The sequence below is a fragment of the Lepidochelys kempii genome, chromosome 11 (assembly GCF_965140265.1).
Source record: "Lepidochelys kempii isolate rLepKem1 chromosome 11, rLepKem1.hap2, whole genome shotgun sequence".
Classification (NCBI taxonomy): domain Eukaryota; kingdom Metazoa; phylum Chordata; order Testudines; family Cheloniidae; genus Lepidochelys; species Lepidochelys kempii.
The window spans coordinates 47,351,794-47,364,901 of NC_133266.1; positions in this window are offsets into that span (position 1 = coordinate 47,351,794).

Consider the following 13,108-nt stretch of genomic DNA (forward strand, 5'->3'; position numbering starts at 1 on the left):
CGAGCACAACAACTATCTGTATGGTGGCCCAGTTTCAGTAAGCAAATTCAGACCTTAATAGAGAGCTGCAAGTTATGTAACAAAAATAAATAAATACAATAAAAGAGTCACCAAAACCACTCTCTCAGCAAAGCTACCTGACAGACTTGGCACATGGTAGCTACAGATTTGTTTTCCTGGAAAGGACATGTGTGTTATTGTAGCCAATCACTTCTTCAGATATATTGACATGTCTATACTCATCAGCACAGGTCATCCAGAAACTAAAAAGTAAATATTTGCAAGACTTGGAGTTCCTGAAGTCCCCATATCTGATAATGGAGTTTTGAAAACAGGATACTGAAATAAAAATTCTGTATAACCAAACTTCAATGTTCAGCACAGAACAAAAGTGCTGTCTGAACTGAGACCAAGGAATAAAATTTGACTCAAAAGCCCCCAGACATTCAGAGCTGAATAGAACTTGTCAGAAACTCCCAAATCCTAACCAGTGGAGACTTCAAAAAGAGTTCTCTGGAGAAATCAGGTTCGTCTTCAATATTTCCCAACACTGCAGGTACTCTGTCACAATGCAAGCCCCGCCCCCAGGAAACTCCATGCACAAATTCAATAGAAGCAAGAACGCTGTCTGGAAGATTGATCGGACCCTTTCAAAGACTTGATTTTTAGAATACTTCTTAGGACTATTTAAATAGAACTGACATGGGAACATACTAGTATAAAAATGTATAAGGAATTTGAAGTTTTGTTTATCATTTAACAATTTGAAATAATGTATATACATAAAAGTTTTAATCTTTATAATAAAAAAGGGAGATGTGGGGTGGTTATTGAATTGCTGATCCTCCACAGTTACTAGAGAGGACCAGGGTATGTGTTGCAGGGAGAGCTTGATAAAATGGAGGAACTTCCCTGTCCAGGAGTTCGTTAGATACTGCTATGTTCTTTGTGCTTATGTCCTCACTCCACAGGAACCAATTTTGAAAAGTTTTATTCAAATAATTTTCCCCATTTTCCAGCCAACTCTACTCATACCCAATTAGGAAGGAATCACCTTCTGGGGATGAGATGGTAGATCAGGCTACCTGCCTATTCAATCTCTCTCTCTCTCTCTCTCTCTCTCTCTCTCTCTCTGCTGAAACTGACAAACATGCCAAATAGCATCAGTTGTGATGGTACTGGATTATGAGATGTGGACACTTTTGGATTATGGATCAGAATTGACAATCCAAATATAAACCACTGAACTCACTTCGTTGTGATGTCAGATGTGAACCATTAGCCTGGAGATGAAAGAATTACCAATCTCATGAGTTTCCTAAATCCTCCTTGTTAGACAGATTTATGTTTTTTTAAAAAAATTGTAACAAAACCAAAAATTGCCATTGAATTTTTGCCCCTACATCAGTTACTTTGGCATCAGCTGCAGCTTTGATGGATGTATTTTATTTACTAGTTTTCTTTCCCGCTCCTATCCATAATACACTTGGCACTAGCAATTAGTCCATTACAAATCTCACTTTCACAGGCACCAGATTCATCCCTCCAAAAATGTTTTAAGATAGAAAGTATGTAATATTAAAGAGAGAAGCCCAAGTATCTTCTACGACCCACTGCCATGTACAATGCATGTAAGCTTCTTGTTATTCAAATTGTCATCAAACAGGTAGGACACGATGAAACTAGTTTGCAATTAATGATGTAAATAACCAACTTGTGGATTTTTCATGATCTTGAGGCTGAAATCATTAAACACAGAAATATGTATATTCATTAATGCTACTCTGCCATCATCCTGGCAATACAAATCACAAATGAAATTAACACACGTCCAAGATAATATCCAGTCCAGTCAAACAACGAATAATACTAATGAATATATGATAAACTGATACTTTTTGCTCAAGCCTCGAGGTTGTTCCTTGGAAAATGTCAAGCATTTTGTGGCTCTGGTATTACCAGGTGATTGTCAGGAAGAAACAAGTTGGCTTGTTCTATTTTTACTTTTGCCAAGACAGCATTTAATAAAACTGTTAGTGAAATAAATGAGCGCATTACCTATCAGATACATCACCATGTCTAAACTGTTCTATGACAACTAAAGCTGGGTGATCACAAGCACATTTACAGAAGCATTACCTGGGATATGAAAAGGAATCTCTGTTGGCCTGAACTTATCCCTTCTTACTTATATGCATGAGCATTTGGAGCAGAGTGCTTGGTACAAGTTTTGCTTGTGCATTACGGCAAGAGAAACAATACTGTCTGATTTATGTGCCTGGTTGCAACCAGACAATACAGCTCCAATTTGGAATACTGAGCATCAGATACTTGCAGTCAGCTGTTGCATTTAATCTCCTCTCCACCACCACCTTGAGCACACACTAATTCACAAAGCAATTTACTGAATAAATTCAAAATTACCAATAATGTTGAGGAAATCACAGACTGCTCATGGATATTTAAGGCCAGAGTGCAAGCCCCTTACTCATCTAACCAGTTCCATTGAAGTCAGTGGGAATAATTTTGTGATTAAAGGGTTGACAGTCTGGCCCTTACAGAGACAGACAGACAGAAACGAAGCAGCTAAAATTATTAGTTATTTGTAGCAAATTATTCACTCCGCTTTAATGACAACCAACTATTTGTTGTTATCCTTAACTAATCAGAACATCTTTATGGAGAAGAACATACATGGGTTTGCGTAATGAATGAGCCATTCTCCATTCTTTTAAAAAAAAAGGTTTTAATGAGTCTTGCAATGAAGCTACTGGAAGATGCATATTCTGTGATCACCCAATAGAGCTTTTAGTGTATTGCTTTCTTTGCTTTTATTTAGAGATACCAAAACACAATGTGCACTTGTATAGCACCTTTTAGCTAACGAGCTTTTGCAAATATCAATTAAATAAGCCTCTAAAGATTTCATGAGGCAGGTATTATGCCCTTTCACAGATAGAAAACGTAAGAGGCAGAGAGAAATTAGATGACTTGTTGAGGACCATATAGCCAGCCATTAGCACCAGCGTAGCTCAAGGATCAGAATGCTAGTACAGGCCAGCCCCCATTGTCATCACAATGTGATCTAGCACACTATTTAGCATGGTATCTACTCTAAGCCTCACAGTTAGACAACACCTCTAAAGCATGGGTTAGATGATTCAATGGTTAAGACACATTAGTGCTTTCTACATTAGAGCTTCCATCACCACATTGGTCCTAGTGCTACAGTGGGAGATTTCCCCAAAACTGTAAACGTAGACAGACACCATGATAGCAGCTCCTGCTCTGAATATTAGTTTGAACCAAAGACTTGTTTCTAGCTTGCCACAAAATGGTGGGAGACTGACCTAAACTGATTAGTTTCAAAACTTACTGCATGTCAGAGGACTCGTATGATCTTGTCTCATTCACCTGTGTCACTCCTCCCCCCATATTCCCTTACAAATAAGGTTCCAGTTAGAGATGGTCCAAATTGTAAATTTTTTATTCACATCTGAATTTCCAGGGATATTTGAGTCTGGAGTTTGGGGCTCAGCTGCAAATTTTGAGGAATTTCATATCCAGAATCTCTGGGTGTTCAGATCCAGAGCTTTGGTTCAGGTCCATCTGTAAGAGGAACAATATTTTTGTTTAGCAATGATTTCAACTATTTGTTACCGTGTGATAGAACTGAATGAGCTTGAATTTGGAGTCAAATAGATAGAGTAGAGGTGGAAGCACTTGGGGACCATTTGGAGCCAAAGATGCAAAAAATTAACCAGAGGATCCATGAATGGGAACAAGCTGGAGAATTTTCCATGAGTGGAAACAAGGGTTGAACATTTTACTGCTGCATCACATCCAGCATCTGTTAGCCTAGGGGCCAAAAGGCAAGAATGTACCCACATGAATGTGCATTCTTGGCTCATGGCATGAAATAATATGCCAGCTCACACAGGAAAAATTTTAAAAATAAAATAAACCATATTACTGGGGAAATGAAAATCTCCTGCAGTTAGATCAGATTAAGAACTGGTTAAGAGCAAATATGATTGATTCATTTTAATGGCATTGTATGTGTGTGGTGTGTTTTAGTATGTTGGATCTAAAATAATAAATCCAAGACTTTCCATAAAACTTTGCTTTGGCAATTATAAGTACCAATTAGAGTGGCATTAAGTTAACATATCTGCATCTGCATGAAAAAATAAATCTAAAGCTGGGAGACATAAGATATTGCATTTTCCAGAAGAAATATAACTAAGCTAGAAGACATTCAAAAGCCTAAATAATGTGCTTTTTGCTTGCTCTCATTTCAGGAAGATGATAGTAAGTGTCAACAGTACATCAGTCACAACATCCAAGACACTAGCAGTCCTCTGGTTTGGTCTACAAATAATGAGCTTGATAGTGCCTATAATGCACAGCCACGCATCCCGAGCTTTCTGAAAAGCATCTGATCTTGATTTAAAGATTGTCAGTGACTGTGAATCCACCACAATCCTTGGTAAATTGTTTCAATAGTTAATTCCTCTCACCATTAAAAACCATACACCATATTTCCAGCTGAATTGGTCTAGCTTCAACTTCTAGCCATTGGATCGTGTTATACCTTTCTCTGCTAGATTGAAGAGACCATTATTAAATTTGTTCCTTGTGTAGGCATTTGCAGACTGTAATCAAGTCACCCCTTAACCTTCTCTTTGTTAAGCTAAATAGATTAAGCTCCTTGAATCTATCCCTTTAAGGCATGTTTTCTAACCCTTTAATCATTCTCATGGCTCTTCTCTGAACCATCTCCAATTTATCAGCATCCTTCTTGAGCTGTTGACATCAGAACTGGATCTAATATTCCAGCAGCTGTTCTAAGTGCCAAATACAGAGGTACAATAACTTCTCTACTCCTACTTGAGATTCCTCTTTATCCGTCCAAGCATTGCATTCGCCCTTTTGGACACAGTGTCACATTGGGAGCTCATGATCAGCTGATTATCCACCAGGAACCCCAGACTTTTTCAGAGTAACTGCTTCCCGAGATAGAGTCCCCCATCTCATAAATATGGCCTATATTCTTTGTTCCCAGATATATTCATTTAGCCATATTAAAATGCATATTGTTTTCTGGAGCCCAACTTATTAAGAGGTCCAGATAACTCTATCAGTCACCTGTCTTCTTCAGGATCAACAACTCCCCTGATTTTTGTGGTCATCTGAAAACTTTATCAGTGATAATTTTATGTTTGGTTTCAGAGTAACAGCCGTGTTAGTCTGTATTCGCAAAAAGAAAAGGAGGACTTGTGGCACCTTAGAGACTAACCAATTTATTTGAGCATAAGCTTTCGTGAGCTACAGCTCACTTCATCGGATTTTCTTCCAGGTCATTAACAAAAATATTAAGTAGTGTAGGGCCAAGAACTGATCCCTGCGGGACTCCACTAGGAGCATATGCACTCAATAATGATTATGTGTTTACAACTATATTTTTTGACCTAGCAGTTAGCCAGTTTTTAATCCATTTAAGATGTTAATGTTTCTAATTTTTTTAATCAAAATATAATACAGTACCAAGTCAAATACTTTAAGGAAGTCAAAGTATATTCCAGCAACACCATTACCTTTAACAACCAAACTTGATAGAATTTAAAAAAATAAAAAATATCTAGTATGACACGATCTATTTTCCATGAAATTATGTTGATTGGCATTAATTATCCTTTAATTCTTTATAAATGGAGTCCTGTATCAGCCACTCCATTATCTTGCCTGGGACTGACGTCAGACTGACAGGCCTGTAATTACCTGGATCATCCCATTTACTCTTTTTAAAAATTGGCACAAAATCAGCTTTCTTTCAGTCTTTGAAACTGCCCTAGTGTTCCAAGACTTCTTGGGGTGAGAGGGGCACCATTAACAGCCCAAAGAGATTCTCAGCCAGCATGTTTAAAACTCTTGGATGCAAGTTATAATATTTGAAGAAACCCTTAATATTGTAGTGATTACAGAGATCCAGCACACCGTGGCTCGGGTAAATGCAAGACTAGCTAAATTTCCTGTTTACACAGACTCTTACAACCTTGCCCTATACCCCCTAGTGGCAGCTCTAAACATTCACAGCTAACACCACAATATCTATCTAAGATTAAATTTGCAAGATGTTAAAGACCATCTCAGGAAATTAAGAGTACATTGATTTTGATTTGGTCTAGAATGTGAGATTTTCTTCTGCAAGTTCACGTAATGAAGAAAGAACTTTAAGCATTTAAATAGTGGGTAAAATGAAATGATCATTTTATAATTAATGACTACATGACAGGTACTAAAAATATAATTGCTCACTTATCAGCCTCTCTCACAAAGCAGTTGGGACATTTATGGAACTGGGTTTCTCGCTAACTTGTGAGAACTCTGTATAAGCAAGTGCCTGTGCCCACACTGCTTGTCTGTAAAGTGTCATTTAACTACAGAATTCTTCGCACTTGGAGCAATGCAGTGGAGAAATGGATAATTAAAAACCAGATTAGTTATGTCAATTCACGTGTTAGATTTTATCTCCCAGAAAGTGTTTTGAAGAATGAGATTGTATGAAACACTGAAAAACTGCTTGAGTCACCGAGGCATTCCACACAAATGTGTAGCTTAAGGAGAAGTGAAAGAGGTGAGAGCTAGTCTCGGCTAGGGCTGTTTTAGCACGGTAATTTTTAGAAAAAAAAATAAGAGGGTGGCCATGGAGAAAGGCGTAAAACCAACATGCATCTGATGAAGTGAGCTGTAGCTCACGAAAGCTTATGCTCAAATAAATTTGTTAGTTTCTAAGGTGCCACAAGTACTCCTGTTCTTTTTGAGAAATATAATAAGGATACATTGTGAAAAATAGAAAATTAGGAATAAAAAATATTCTAGCACAAATCACTTTGCTTATGCTAATAAGGCAGAGAGTTAAACACAACAGGAATCATAACTGATCTGTCCTTAGAAACTCTATTTTTCTTTCTAAAAAACTTTATTTAAACAAAAGTGGGTGTGGGGGGGACAAATATCACCCCAAGCAATGTTCTGGCTCTCATGGAAAAAAAGCGTATTGGTCTGGGTCTTCATGTAGCACTGACAGAGAGAATGACGGTTTGTCAACTGCATTGAAATGGAATAGCCTCAGCCAATCACAGCACAGGCATGCTGTACTGTTCAGAATTATACAATTACTGACTCAGAATTATACAATGGTTTCCAGTAACTGTGAAGCAGGATGTGTCACTATCCTCAGAACTCTGGACGTGCAGTATCCCCACAAACATAGCCACCTCATCCTCTCATTGCAATCCATTTGGCAGAAAAGAAGCAAACCTTCACATCTAAGGGTCTGTCTAGAACAAACAACTGGACTGCAATTAGCCTACTAGGTGACATAGGGCAAGTCATGTCTCCCCTGTGCCTCAATTTCCCCACCTGCAAAAATGGGGAGAATGATACTGACCCTCCTTGGTAAAGATCTTTGAGATTAGAAGATGAAAAGCTCTTTATTGGAGGTAAGTATTATTACAGGCAATAGTCAGCAGTGAGTCGTACTTCAGTTTCAGCTAAATTGGTGTTAAATATTATTTGATTGCTAGAGTAGATGAGACAAAGTCATTTTCACCACAATTACAGAAATTGTGTTTGAAACCATCTGCTTCACAAGCTGGAAATACACTCAGGATATCATCACTGTTCTTCTTTGACCAATAACTAATACACGTACCTCTCATTGGTGGCACCTGAATGTGAGCACGCTTGGAGTTTAGCTTCACAAGAGTCCACCTTTTACTGTTAATACTGCACATAACCTTGGATGCAAGTGCTGGGCCAATGGCGAAAGTTACACACTTCTCAAAAAGTGCTCCCCACACTTTTGCTACCAAATGCAAGTGGCTTTTCCAATAGGCTAACAGCATTGGTATCCTGACTTTTCTCTCCTCAAACTTGAAATAGCGTCAACTGGACATAGCACTGGACTGGGACACAGGAGACTGGGGTCTATTCTTGTCTCTTCCACTAGCCTGTTGGGTGATCCTGGGCAAGTCACTTCCCTCAGTTTCCACATCTCTTAAAATGGGGATAATGCTACTGACCCCCTTTGTAAGGTGTTTTGAGATCTACTGATTAAAAGTGCTTTAGACGAACTAGGTAGTCTTATTTTTCACTGCATCTTTTGTTCCAGGAGACTATATTCTCCCTTTCATTTCAGTGCTGACAACCCAAACAGTGACCCTTTGCTTTAATTATGAGTTTGCCTTTTGCTTCTGCAGTAAAATTCTTCTAGAACGCCTCTTTTCCCTCCTGTTTAGCTATCAGTTTCACTTGCTTCATATTGATTTTGTCATCTTGTGGATATATGCCTTCTTATTTTTCTGTAGCCACTTTAATAAATATGGCAATGTCCCTCAACATAAACTTTGGGAACTGCTTTTCAAGTGACAAGGCACTAGATGGACATCAAATTATCCTCAAGGTTTTTGCTTTGCTCCCAAACCCACACCTTTTGGCATGCTGCAGCACCATCCTACTGGTATTTTGATCCTAGAACATCATGATAGATACTCCATCACTCAGATTCTTGACAGATTTTGAGTCTGCATAAGATTGCTTGATGAATTTTATTATGTGATCTAGGCAGGCAAAGGAAAGTTTAGGTTCTGCCAGTATGCTGGAAACCCCCCCCCCCCCGCGCTGATACCAGAGCCATTTATTCTGAGTCTGTAATGGAAACACAGATCTGCAGATTACACCAAGAGAAACTGAAGGACCTTGCTCCAGCAGATGGCCACTGTACTTAACCATGCTGGCTTACTGAGCTATGGTTTCAGAGTATTTCATTTTAAGCTTCTCAAATAGAAAAGTGCCTTGTGAATGGCTGAGGCAGTGCTGCCTTTAGATGGTGTGACACCACATGTTGGTAAATGCTCGTAATGCAAACGTCTGATTACTACTAAGACAGTTGTGCTGACTTCAGATAATATCCTGCTGGTTTTACATTATGTCACACCGAATACTGGAGGGTAAAGATGCATGCTTACTGCTCAGATTCATGCTCAGATGAAGTTACAGCAAAGTCTAGAGAGACTTGATCCAGTGCAAACTGGAGTCAACCTATGGATTTCAGTGGACTTGAAATCAGGCCCTAAATAAGCAACTCAACATCCACAGAGGTCATTGGCGAGCAGTGTTGCATCAGTTTAGTGAAAACAATCCATGACATTTTTTAGGCTTTGTGGGGGGGTGGGGGTGGTTATATTTTAATGTGAAAGAATGTGTGTTATTTTTCTCTCTATTGAGAATTGGACTCAATCAAGGCCACAATTTCCAAACTTGAGTTCTTACAGAAAATAAAAATGTTTTCCTAAAACTCAGAACAAATCCAGCCCCGGAGTGACTCCATCAGCTTCTGTGAAGCTGCACCTACTTACACCAGGGTGAAATCCAATCCCACTGAAGTCAATGGGAGTTTTGCAATTGTGGTCAGACAAACAAGATTTCACCCCAGGACTGATTCCGGGGCAGATGCTAGATTTGGGCCCATGTGTGTGTCTGTATTTTTTTAAAAAAATGCTCTGCCCACTCTCTACTCATGTTTTATCCTACTTTGGCAATGAACTCTCCTCTCTCCCCCTCTCTGTTCCTTTCCAGCATTCTTGTTTAATTAGCATGTGAACCCAATAAATGTGAGTTAGAATCAAAATGTTCAAACATTTGAACATGGGCAAAACAGGTTGGCCTCTCTAGTTAGCATAGTGCAATCTTTCAAGATAAGCAGCATTATAACATAAATCAATACAATAAAAACATTTTTTGTTTCAGCTGCTTATGCAGGAAAATAAAGCATGGAGCGTGAGAAGGGAAATAGCACTATAATTTCCAAAGCCAGCCTCTCACAAGTTGCCACAAGTAGTAGTCAAGGACATAACTAGTCTTTCATTCTGTAAAATTATGTAGGAACACAGCAACTATTCAGAAGTCTTCCCACTCATATACTTACTCTAATGCAGAATAAATGCATTTTAGAAAGGTTATTTTCTTTATAATTTTGGGCTATTTTGAAGTTTACAAAGGACAAACACACAAGAGTCTAAAGTAAAACGCATATGTACAGAATATCCACTTATTTAATTTCCCTATGTAAAACTATTGCAAGTCAAAGAAAAGCTTTTCCTAAGCTCAGAATCATCCTGGCCAGTAGAGACAATATAATATTCATTCTAAAGCGTCAACCTGTGTTAGAATACTGTTTTGTTTTATCCAAAATAAACAAAAGCAGCAGCATAGCTCAAGTTAGATGGAGGGGATTAACAAGGTTAGTCCACCAGTCAGTCCCCCAATCCGAAGGAATGCTGATTCTGTGCCCACTTGCTCACCCCCTCCCCCCCGCATCTATCCCTCCCTACTGCCTGCCTCCCCCACACTTATGAGTTGAATATTTCCCTGTTGTGACATTCCCCAGGATATAATCTGGGCCAATGAACAGCTGTGTCCCCTCAGTTCTCCAACCTGGGGTGCCTTTAACACTGCTTCGCTGTGAGAGCATCCACTTCTGGCCTGCTCGCACTCAGCCTCCAGCATGAAAATTACTCCCAGCTATACTGCAAGAGTACTTTAGCCAGTTCCCCACTCCTTGAATTACACTGCAGAGCAACATCAGCAAATTCCTAGTCCCAGACTTTCCCCAGAAATGTGTGTCTTGTACTTGCCATCTCTTTCCTTCTGGAAAATACAAGCTCATAGAAAGTCTCATAGACTTTAAGGTCAGAAGGGAGCATCATGATCATCTAGTCTGACCTGCACATCGCAGGACACAGAACCTCACCCACCCACTCCTGTAATGACCTCTCACCTCTGGCTCAGCTACTGAAGTCCTCAAATCATGGTTTAGAGACAAAGAAGCCACCATTTACACTAAATCTGCAAATGACCTATGCCCCATGCTACAGAGGAAGGTGAAAATAAAACCCACGGTCTCTGCCAATCTGATCACGGAGAAAATTCCTTTCCAACCCCCAATATGGTGATCAATTAGACTCTAAGCATATGGGCAAGACCCACTAGGCAGATACTACATTGATACTGGTAACTCAGAGCTCTCCCCATGTAGTGTCCCGTCACAGCCATTGTGGATTTTTGCTACTGGCAGTCGCCGATGGGCCACACGCCATTATAGGCAGTCCCATCACACCATCCCTTCTATAAACTTACCAAGCTCAATCTTGAAGCCAGTTAGGTTTTTTGCCTCCACTGCTCCCCTTGGAAGGCTGTTTCAGAACTTTACTCCTCTGACAGTTAGAAAGCTATGTCTAATTTCAAGCCTAAAACCTGAAGGCTGGTTTATATCCATTTGTTCTTGTGTCCACATTGGCGCTTAACTTAAATAACACCTCTCCCTCCTTGGTGTTTATCCCCGGGATGTATTTACAGAGAGCAATCATATCTCCCCTCGGTATTCTTTTGATTAGGCTAAACAAGCCAAGCTCTGAATCTCCTCTCAATGTAGGTTTTCCATTCCTTGGATCATCCTAGTAGCCCTTCTCTGCACCCTTTCTAGTTTAAAAATGTATCTTTCTTAAACATGGGAGACCAGAATTGCACACAGTATTCCAGGTGAGGTCTCATCAGTGCCTTGTGTAAGGATACTAACACTTCCCTGTCTCTACTGGAAATATCTCACTGATGCATCGTAGGAGCATATTAGCCTTTTTCAAGGCCACATCACATGGATGGCTCATAGTCCTCCTGTGATCAACCAATATACCCAGGTCTCTCTCCTCCTCTGTCACTTCCAACTAATAAGTCCACAGCTTACAGCAAAAATTCTTGCTGTTAGTCCCTAACCTTGCACTATTAAATTGTATCCCATTTCTATTACTCTAGTTTACAAGGTTATTCAGATCTTCTTGTATGATATTCCAGCCCTCCTCCATATTGGCAATAACTCCCAACTTTGTGTCATCTGCAAATTTTATTAGCACACACTCACTTTTTGTGCCAAGTCTGTAATAAAAATGTTAAATAAGATTGGTCCCAAGACCAATCCATAACTCCGCTAGTAACCTCCCCCCGCCCCCCCCCCCAGTTTGACAGTTCACCTTTCAGTATGACCCGTTGTAGTTGCCCCTTTAACCATTTCTGTTCTCATACTAATCCCCATCTTCTCCAATTTAATGAATACTTTCCCATATAGAACTATATTAAATGCTTTAATGAAATGCAGGTAGATTAGATCTACTGCATTTCCTTTGTCTACAAAATCAGTTATATTCTCAAGGAAGATCAGGTTGGTCTGACACAATCTACCTTTTGTAAAAATCATGTTGTATTTTATCCAAATTACCGTTCACATCTATGTTCCTAATTACTTTCTCTTTCAAAATGTGTTCCAAGATCTTGCATGCCATTGACATCAAACTAACAGGCCTGTAGTTTCCTGAATCACTTTTTCCCCTTTCTTCAAAAACAGAAAGTATATTAGCAATTCTCCAGTCAGAGGGTATGACCCCAGAGTTTACAGATTCATTAAAAATCTTTGCTATTGGACTTGCAATTTCATGTGCCACATCCTTGGATGGGGATTATCTGGGTCCCCCAATTTAGTCCATTAAACTGTTTGAGTTGGACTTCCATCTTGGATGTAGTAATTTCTACCTCCATATCCTTGTTGCCATCAGCCACTCTGCCACTACCCCTAAACTCTTCATTAGCCTTATTAAAAACTGAGGCAAAGTATTTGTTTTGGTGTTGGATCATGCCTAAATCATCTTCAGTCTCCACCCCCCTCCTCGGTGTTTAACGGTCCCACTTCTTTCCTGTTTTTCTTAATTATATGGCTATAGAACCTTTAACCATTGGTTTTAATTCCCTTTGCAAGGTTTAACTCTGCTAGGCTTTTGGAAGTTCTCACTTTATTCTTACACTTTTGGACCTTCAAGAGGCAGCTTTCCTTGCTGATTCCTTCCATCTTCCATTCCTTGTAGGCTGATTTCTCTTAATCACCTGTTTGAGATGATTCCTCATCCAGCTTGGTTTGCAATCCTTCCTTAGGATTTTTCCTCTTGCTTGGGATGCAGGCTTCAGATACCTTCTGCAGCTTTGACAAAGTAATTCAAAG